Genomic DNA, 9894 nt, shown 5'->3' with positions numbered 1-9894 from the left:
AAAGAAAAGAAAGATTCTCTCCCGAGCCTGCTGAACTCTGCTGATGTATTAAAGCCAAAATGGGTAAGAGAACCAAACTCCAGTGTTCTACGGCCCCAGAGTTCTACAGCCCCAAGGTTCTACAGCCCCAGGGTTCGACGTTCTACTGGACTGGAGTCCCTCATGTCTTCCTGATCCTGATTGCTCGGTACTCCATCGAGCTGTTCTGTTTTGCCTCACGCAGTCATGCAAGGATACCTTCCTATTCAGTTCAGTTGTATTTGTGCTGCACTTTCTACAGAGCCTCTGTCACAAAGACGTCTTACAGGGAGACAGGAAATCGACCAAGCCTGCACCCAGGCAAAATCTCCCCTCATCTGATTTTGTTCTATAGAACTGTGATCGGCACACGTGCCCCAGGGCAGCAGGGTTCTGTGCTCAGAATCCCAGAATGAACAGTGAAACCCAGAACTGTCCTGTAACTCCTGGGAACCAATCGTGTGGTGTTTTTACGGAGAGAGAGAATTACGGTTGATCAGTTCTAGGAGTCCATGATCCCCAGCACTAGCTAGCCAACGGAAAACCCAGCATTGCTCCGAACGGTTTATTTGTGGTGACTGGTATAATTTATTATTTGTTATTTTGACCCAAGTTCCTTGCAAGGAATGCAGACACAGAAGTCTTTTGGCTAATGACTGTTATCAGCACATCTTTCTGCGCTAATTAAAGGGGAGGCGGTGAGGGTTTGGGGAATCACACGCCTTTAAATGAGCCCTCCTCGCATTTTATCTCCACTTTTTATTTTTTGTTTTTTTCTTTGCCACTTGAGGGGAAGAGGGCAAGGAATCGCTCTCATTTTCCCACGGGTGTGAAAATATAACCGGGCGTCTTCATCAACTCTGCATGCTAATGGAGAGAACGACACCGAAAAGACCAGACCGGCAACACGTCACCGCCAGAGCCACGCTGCTGAAGTGATTTAATGTAACGCCAGTTTACCGGCGGACTTGGCGATAGGGCAGGTGCAGGTGTCAGACAAAGCTCTCATTCTCAAAGCTACTCATCGTAAAAATGTCAACCTCTTATGGAAATGCTCAAAAGACTGTCAGTTTGTCGGAAATCTAATTACAAAAATATTGGATATTGTTGTGAAAAGATATAGCTAGTTTAGGTAAAATATTCTATTCTCGCTGTGTTATGTTTGAAGGGGTACGTCAAAGTACCCGGATTCGCCAGACTGGTCTATGCACAAGCAGGGAGCATTATCTGGCAGGCGCTGACTGTATGGTGTGTGTAATGGGGCATTATCTGGCAGCCACTGACTGTATGGTGTGTGGAATGGAGCATTATCTGGCAGCCACTGACTGTATGGTGTGTGTAATGGGGCATTATCTGGCATACACTGACTGTATGCTGTGTGGAATGGGGCATTATCTGGCATACACTGACTGTATGCTGTGTGGAATGGGGCAGTATCTGGCATACACTGACTGTATGCTGTGTGGAATGGGGCAGTATCTGGCAGCCACCAACAGCATTTTATTTTTCTTCGGTGCATTCATTGTTCCCCATTCAATGGATTCAGCAATAACAAAAAGGTATGATGGATATATATTTATGTTTGATTAAAATTAAGTTGATTTTCTTTACTTGTAATTGTGGCTAATAAAATCCGGCACCACAGCTGACTGTTTTCGGGACGGTAATTTCGGGGGTCATTAAGTTCCAGTGTAACCGATGACGTGTATAAATATGTGTGCATAAATTATTTTGTTATCTATTAATCAGGCAGCTTTTTCCACAATCGGGGGGAAAGGGCAGAATCCTGGGAGATTAATTTCTATTGAGTCTGATATTGGCTCTGACGTCTATTTGCAGTCCGTATAAAGGAGAGGGATGGGCTTCCTGCAGGGGATTAATAGGCCCAACAGAAGCAACACAAGACGGTTCGATGGACCGCCGTCTCCTCACTCTGCCGCTTCATTGGAAGAATTTGTCTTTATTTGGGCTGTTTGCGAGGCGCCCTGCCTCACCGCCAGCCAGACCGGAGCAGAAACACTGACGTCTGTCACGGATTCAGCCATAAAACCGCGCCTGTACACCATTACGCCATTACGGCTCTGCTTCTCCCCGCGTCCGTCCTGTTTCCAAATCGGCAGCTTTCATAAGGCGTACCCCGCCGGCTCATATCTGTCCCCCGGAGGGTAAACACAAGCTTTCGGTCATTATCCACACCACACCTGCCGGCAGACTTGTTCTCCCCTGTTTACTGAGCACGGAGTGCGTTTCTGAAATGGCTGCTTCACTGCGGTACAGGTACAGGTGTGTCTCGCCTGCCGCGATTCGGACCTCACCTCTGACCTCTGACCTCTGACCTCTCACCCCACCACACGCGTGCCTTTGACACACCTTGCTGTCACGGCCGTGATCGAACTGACCGTACCCGAATCAGACGCACACGGTCCCAGGTGGGTCCATGCTGATAACTCGTTAAAGGCCCACACGCACATTTTCAGTTTGTTTCACAAACCTCTCTGTGAGCCAGCCTTGATTAAAATATTGCCCGACCGTAAACATATATCCACATACTGTGAGACTTGAATTTGCCAAACCAGTTGCATGAATTTTCACTACGTCTGCATGTTAATGGGGAAACCGGAGAATGCACAGAACGACCCGCTTTAATCCGCCCCCGGACGCTGGGCTGAGAAGCCCTGCAGGGGATGAGATCTCCTGGGGGCCAGACAGGAGAGTGTGCTTCTCTCTCTCAAAGAAGTGAAATAACATTTCTGCGGGAGTACGAGCCCGCGGATGCTGCTTTGTCTGACAGTAACGGCAGATGTGAGGATGTGTGTAATATCTCTCAGGGAGAGGGCTTTGATTGTGTAAACTCTCCTTTCTACAATCGTCTCAGGACCGAACCTGCTCCGGCACGCCGGAAGCACAGGCCCGGCAGCGTGTTACCGGTACTTTCTGGAGTCTTTGTGTTCAGTCTGATATCTGGGACAGACTCAAAGGAACCTGCCACTCACCGTTCCTCTTGCTTCAAAATGCCCTCAGAACTCAAATGGGACAAAAAAAACCCCCCCAAAAAAACAGAAAAGCACAAAAAATCGAACTGAAGTGCGTCTCTTGAAGTGCGGAAGTTTGGTGTGAACGCTGTTTACTGCTTCAGATCCTCTTCACCCTCCTCTTCCTCTGGACTGTCACTCATCCACAGAGCAGGCAGAATGACCCTGCAGTTTACACGCGCCGACATCAACACAAATACTGCAATAACCGCAGCGAGCGAGCTAACGGGCTAACGAGCTAACTAGCACAACACCAGAATCAGAAACAACACTCTCCTCAATCTAGAGGCCGAGAACATTTCGTCTTTTTAGCATTTATTTTGGGAAAGTAATTCCTGAGTGTAACCTTCCAACCTTCTCCTAATGGCGCCCTTTGAAGTGGCTGACATTCTTATTAAATTTTAATTTCCTTTCGGCCCGAAGCCTTCTCTTCATCTTCCGGTTTCCACTCCAAACCCTGTCCCCTCTCCTGGCCTCATTATCGGATCTCTGATCGTTTTGATTGATTTAGACGCAGACTATACCTTAGTCCTCCCTCCTGATTCCCCCCCCCCTTCCGATATCCCTCTTGTCTTACCCTAGCTCTTAAAAAAATAAAATAATAATAATAATAACAATGACTGCTGACTTTTTGTTTAGAACAGCACTTCATGCGTATTTTACTTGATATGGATTTGATGCTTTTAACTTGTGGAAGAACCTATGCACTTGTAAGTCGCTTTGGATTAACAGCGTCTGTCAGATGACTAAAATGTACATGTAATATCGATGTAAAGCGGCTTTGGGAATGAATAGCAGAGTCTTCCTGCTATGATCACCATGGTGATGATGGTGATGGGCAGCCTGTATCCTAGTGGCTCCGGTGCTTGCCTGGGACCTGGACGGTTGGTGGTTCAAGCCCTGGTGTGGTCACAGTAAGATCTGTGCAGCAGTTGGGCCCTAAACCCCTCATTGCTCCAGCAGCCTGTGTGCTGTCAGCTGTGGTTTAGCATGACACTGTAAAGGTGTGGAGCCTCACGCCAGCACGCTGCAGGCAGGCTGTGCTTCCCTCCAGGGTCTGCAGTGCACTTGTCCCTGGTTATGGGTATGCTCTCTGTTGCACGTCACTCTGGATAAGAGTGTCTGCCAAATGCCAATAATGTCATGTAATGTTATGTCTGAGAAGAAACTGCTCTTTTTATCAAGAAATTGAACAAAATCTGTGTGTATTGGTCTGCAGTTGGTGATTAGTAAGGTCACAGTAAGGTATTGTTCTGTATTCTGATTGGACCTACGCAGGGTGTGTTCTGTATTCTGATTGGACCTACGCAGGGTATGTTCTGTATTCTGATTGGACCTACGCAGGGTGTGTGCTGAGCCCCGCCCACCCCTGCTGATGGGCCCATTTGTACAGAACCCGATTAAATTATAGGGATTGCTCAGTCTAGAACTCTTCAGTAATTAGCAGCAGGGCTCCTAGGTGTGCCTGAGTGTGAGAACGGTGTGTGTTTAACAATACCGCCATGATTAGAGCACTGTGCCCTGATTGGAGGTGATCGCTGGGCGGGGAAGCAGCCAGGTCTGCATTACAGCGGTGTTTGCACGTTTAGTGACGGAAACCCAGCGGTGTGACTGTGTCCTGCCTGCTCTGGTCATGTCTTTATTTTGTGTTGGTGTTGGCGCTCTCTCTCAAATTCAGATTTCAAATGTGCTTTATTTGCATGACAAGTAAATTTGTGTTGCAAAAGCATTGACACACATCAATGATAAGCAACAAAAACACAACAAACCCTCACACCCAAGAAAGATGGGGAAAAAAGAAACATGAGTAACAATCCCCCCCCAAATACACATATACATACAAACACACACAAACACACACGCATAAATCCCGGTTAATTTAAGGCACCCTCTCTTATACCCTCTCTTAAATTATGGCAGGGAGAGACATATTGAGCTGCCACCTCCCATCTTGTTGTTTCCTCTTATTTTTAATTTATTTGGATCTGATAGGCATTGGAATTGATCATTGTGGGCAATGAATTTGGGAAAATATTGATTTCTGATCAAGAGGTACTTGAAAGTGGGCCTCTGTTTCCAGCTCTCCCAGGCTGCAGTGAGCACACAGTCCAGTTTCAACAGCAAGGCTGTGGTAATCTCGGTCTGGGGTATGGTACATTTCCAATCTATTTTTAAATTTGTTTCTTCAAGCCAATTGTCAATGTACAGATTTTTGTTGATTTTGTAAAATTTCTTTAAATGTTGTGGTTGTAATATTTTCTTGTATATTGTGTAAAAAATTGCCTTTTTGATCTCTCTCTCTCTCCCTCCCTCTCACGCTCTCACTCTCCTCTCTCCCTCCCTCCCTCTCCCTCTCCCTCCCTCTCTCTCTCTCTTTCCATGCGGCAAACGAGGGCGAACATCCCGACAGTGCCGCCTCTCCCTCCCAGCGCGTGACGGTTCTGTTAATAATTAATCAGTGTTTCACCTGTTAAGAGTTGCCGGCCAGCCAACAGTGTGGACCGGTCACCGAGAGGGGAGTCAGGGCACAGGACTCACTGCAGGACTGTAGAGTGGAATGAGACACTGACTCTCACTGCAGGACTCTAGAGTGGAATGACACTGACTCACTGCAGGACTGTAGAGTGGAATGAGACAGACTACATGCCGCTCTGCCCTGTCAGGGGCCAAACTGAAGACACAAATGGCCCCTCCGTCCCCCTCCGTACCCCTCCGTGCCCCTCCGTCCCCCTCCGTACCCCTCCGTACCCCTCCGTGCCCCTCCGTGCCCCTCCGTACCCCTCCGTACCCCTCCGTACCTGCCACAGCAGTGCGTTTGCAGAGACCGCATTAGGCATCACCGTGTGATCATAATCGCTCACAAAAACTTCATCTCGTGCGCCTGAGCATCTGTCTGTGAAATATTGGGGGAAATATATGGCACAGCATTCTGCATACTTTACTGAGAGATTTATTTCAGATTACGGTAAAACGCCGGCTTCTCCGTAACGCTGCACAAGGTAATGGGATTTTTTCCCCCCTATAAAATCAGAGGGGGCTTTATTTTATTTAAATAGCTGTGTGTCTAATGCATACTTGCAGATAAATGCCAGACCTGAGTGATCCCTACAGCAGCCATACCCTGAAACGATGGAGGGCAACAAACGCAAGGACAATCCTGAATGAATGAGCGTATGAAGCTCCATACAGGTGAACTGCACCACACAATTAAGCACTGAACTGCTCTGTGACCTGCTCTGGTGAAATACACTCACCGAGCACTTTATTAGGAACATTTTACTCTATTACACCTACTTACAGACAGGGTGGTTTGAGTATCTCAGAAAGTGCTGCTCTCCTGGGATTGTCACGCACACTAATCTCTAGAGTTTGCAACAACAAAAAAATCCAGTGAGCAGCAGTTCTGCAGACAGAAAGGCCTTGTTAATGAGAGAGGTCAGAGGAGAAGGGCCAGACTGGTCAAAGCTGACCGGAAGGTGACAGTAACCCAAATAACCACACATTACAACAGTGGTATGCAGAAGAGCATCTCTGAACACACAACGCATCAGGCTACAGCAGTAGAAGTCTAAAAAATAAGTCTAAGAAATACCTAATACCTGCTTACTGAGTGTCTATACTGTATGATTAATTTTGTTTGGAGAAAACAAAGGATTAATCTTCCAGTGGCACCCCACGCAAAGATTCAGAATGATAGCGTTAACTGAGTAAATCATCTATTCGAGCAGGCTGTGTGCATGACTTCATTATTTACTGTCCTGGGCGCGGCTTAACTGAGTACTTCACTATTTCACTTGCTACTGAAGACAAACCGCATCGTTCAAAACGTCAAGAGAAAGGAGTCCAATTACAGAAAACTGATTGGTCGATGCTTCTTTAGCCTTTGTGATGTCACAGGTAGCTTGGGAGGAGAACTTGCCACAGACCTTCTATTCGTTCAGCAGATATTTGGCTCCTTTTTTGTCTGCTGTTTGTGGAAATGAAGCCGAATGATTTATAGGCGAAACAGTGGTGTGATCATCCACATCGAGCACAGCAACGCAGACGGCAAACTGGAGCTCACTGTTACCGGCCTGCATCTCTGTGACAGGTCGACAGGTAGACGTACAGGGCAGGGACGGAATGCCAGGCAGGAGATGTGTTCGCTGGGTAGAGTATCTGTGATCTGGCGCTCTGCATTAGCTTTGGCTGAGGGAGCTGATGGCTTGGCAGCGGAAGACAGAACCAATCCAAGTATAGATGATCTGCCACGCTGATTACGACTAATACCACTACCTGTGCAGAAACACGCTGTACCTGTACAAAAGATGTATGCAGAGGGAGATGCTGCTCAGAGGGAATGAAAATGAACGGGCACGGGTTTCTGGAGAGGGCAGTAATGAGGGTTTTAATTACAGGGGAGACATGGCTCAGGCAGTAAGTAGTCTGGCAGTCGGAGGGTTGCCAGTTCGATCCCCCGCCCAGGCTGTGTCGAAGTGTCCCTGAGCAAGACACCTAACGCCCAAATGCTCCTGACGAGCTGGTTGGTACCTTGCATGGCAGCCAATCGCCGTTGGCGTGTGAGTGTATGTATGAATGGGTGAATGGAGAAGCTTTGGATAAAGGCGCTATATAAATGGCAACCATTTTTTATTTTTATTACAGCTCGTCAATCGGAGCTGTTCAGGATGACGTGGCCAGGGTGCAGTGTGTTTTGAGCAGTGTGTTTTGAGCAGTGTGTTTTGAGCAGTGTGTTTTGAGCAGTGTGTTTTGAGCAGTGTGTTCGAGCAGTGTGTTCGAGCAGTGTGTTTCGAGCAGTGTGTTTCGAGCAGTGTGTTTCGAGCAGTGTGTTTCGAGCAGTGTGTGTTGAGCAGTGTGTTTCGAGCAGTGTGTTTCGAGCAGTGTGTTTGAGCAGTGTGTTTTGAGCAGTGTGTTTCGAGCAGTGTGTTTTGAGCAGTGTGTTTTGAGCAGTGTGTTTCGAGCAGTGTGTTTCGAGCAGTGTGTTTTGAGCAGTGTGTTTTGAGCAGTGTGTTTCGAGCAGTGTGTTTCGAGCAGTGTGTTTCGAGCAGTGTGTTTTGAGCAGTGTGTTTCGAGCAGTGTGTTTCGAGCAGTGTGTGTTGAGCAGTGTGTTTCGAGCAGTGTGTTTCGAGCAGTGTGTGTTGAGCAGTGTGTTTCGAGCAGTGTGTTTCGAGCAGTGTGTGTTGAGCAGTGTGTTTCGAGCAGTGTGTTTGGAGCAGTGTGTTTCGAGCGCTCCGCACGGCTTGGGAAGTGAGCCGGGCTGTCTGTGAGCCTCCCGAAGTGGAGGGGCTCCAGGGAGCCGACGCTGCGCTCCCGTCTGATCACAACGACAGTGGAGAGGGATTCAGACGTGTGCGCGACTACAGAAAGAAATGAGGGGGTTGCCGTGGTGACTGAATCCAGGCCCCCGCCCTGTTGATTGAGACACCATTGCTCTGTGCCCACAGCACTGTGACCGTCTCTGACAGGGATTATTCCACAAGTGACTATTCCAGCACTGACTCTGTCTATTACAGTGCCTCCATTGGTCAGAATATAAGTTGCCACAAAATGAAACCATACATGGATAGAGGCTCTGTATTTAATGCACATTTTCAGAATCCAGGATCATACGGCACATGTCCGCCATTTTCCTCACTCACCTGCTGTTACAGGTGAATTATGGCCTGTTCCACACACTCCTGCCTGGTGCACACACACTGTGCAGACATACTGCGCACGCACACACACACACACACACACTGCGCACACACACAGACACTGTGCAGACACACATAGCGCAGACACACACACACACACACACACACATACACACACTGCGCGCACACACACAGACACTGTGCAGACACACACACACAGCGCAGACACACACACTGCACACACACACTGCACACACACACTGCGCACACACACACTGCGCACACACACACTGTGCAGACACACACACACAGCGCAGACACACACACTCACACACACTGCACACACGCACACTCACACACACAGCGCAGACACACACACACACACACACAGACAGCGCAGACAGCACGGTTCTGCATGCTCCTCCATTAACTCGGTTTCTCTCTGAGCCCTGGGGCCTGGGCTGATGGTCCATTAATGAGATTTACAGACACGTGCCTCATGCACAGCAGTGGGCCGAGGACGGCTACTGGGGTCACAAGGGCTGCTTATTCTCCTGATTAAACACGGAGAACACAGACAGAGGGGGAGCAGTGTGTAGGGGGGAGCAGTGTGTAGGGGGAGCAGTATGTAGGGAGAGCAGTGTGTAGGGACAGCAGTGTGTAGGGGGAGCAGTATGTAGGGGGGAGCAGTGTGTAGGGACAGCAGTGTGTAGAGAGCCGTGTGTAGGGGGGAGCAGTATGTAGGGAGAGCAGTGTGTAGAGAGAGCAGTGTGTAGGGACAGCAGTGTGTAGGGGGAGCAGTATGTAGGGGGGGAGCAGTGTGTAGGGACAGCAGTGTGTAGAGAGCAGTGTGTAGGGAGAGCAGTGTGTAGGGAGAGCAGTGTGTAGGGGGAGCAGTGTGTAGGGGGGGAGCAGTGTGTAGGGGGGAGCAGTGTGTAGGGGGAGCAGTGTGTAGGGAGAGCAGTGTGTAGGGGGGAGCAGTGTGTAGGGGGAGCAGTGTGTAGAGAGAGCAGTGTGTAGGGGGAGCAGTGTGTAGGGGGGAGCAGTTTGTAGGGAGAGCAGTGTGTAGGGGGAGCAGTGTGTAGGGAGAGCAGTGTGTAGGGAGAGCAGTGTGTAGGGAGAGCAGTGTGTAGGGAGAGCAGTGTGTAGGGGAGCAGTGTGTAGGGAGAGCAGTGTGTAGAGAGAGCAGTGTGTAGAGAGAGCAGTGT

This window comes from Conger conger, chromosome 10 (assembly GCF_963514075.1).
Source record: "Conger conger chromosome 10, fConCon1.1, whole genome shotgun sequence".
Classification (NCBI taxonomy): Eukaryota; Metazoa; Chordata; class Actinopteri; order Anguilliformes; family Congridae; genus Conger; species Conger conger.
Note: the sequence above shows the minus strand (reverse complement) of the source record.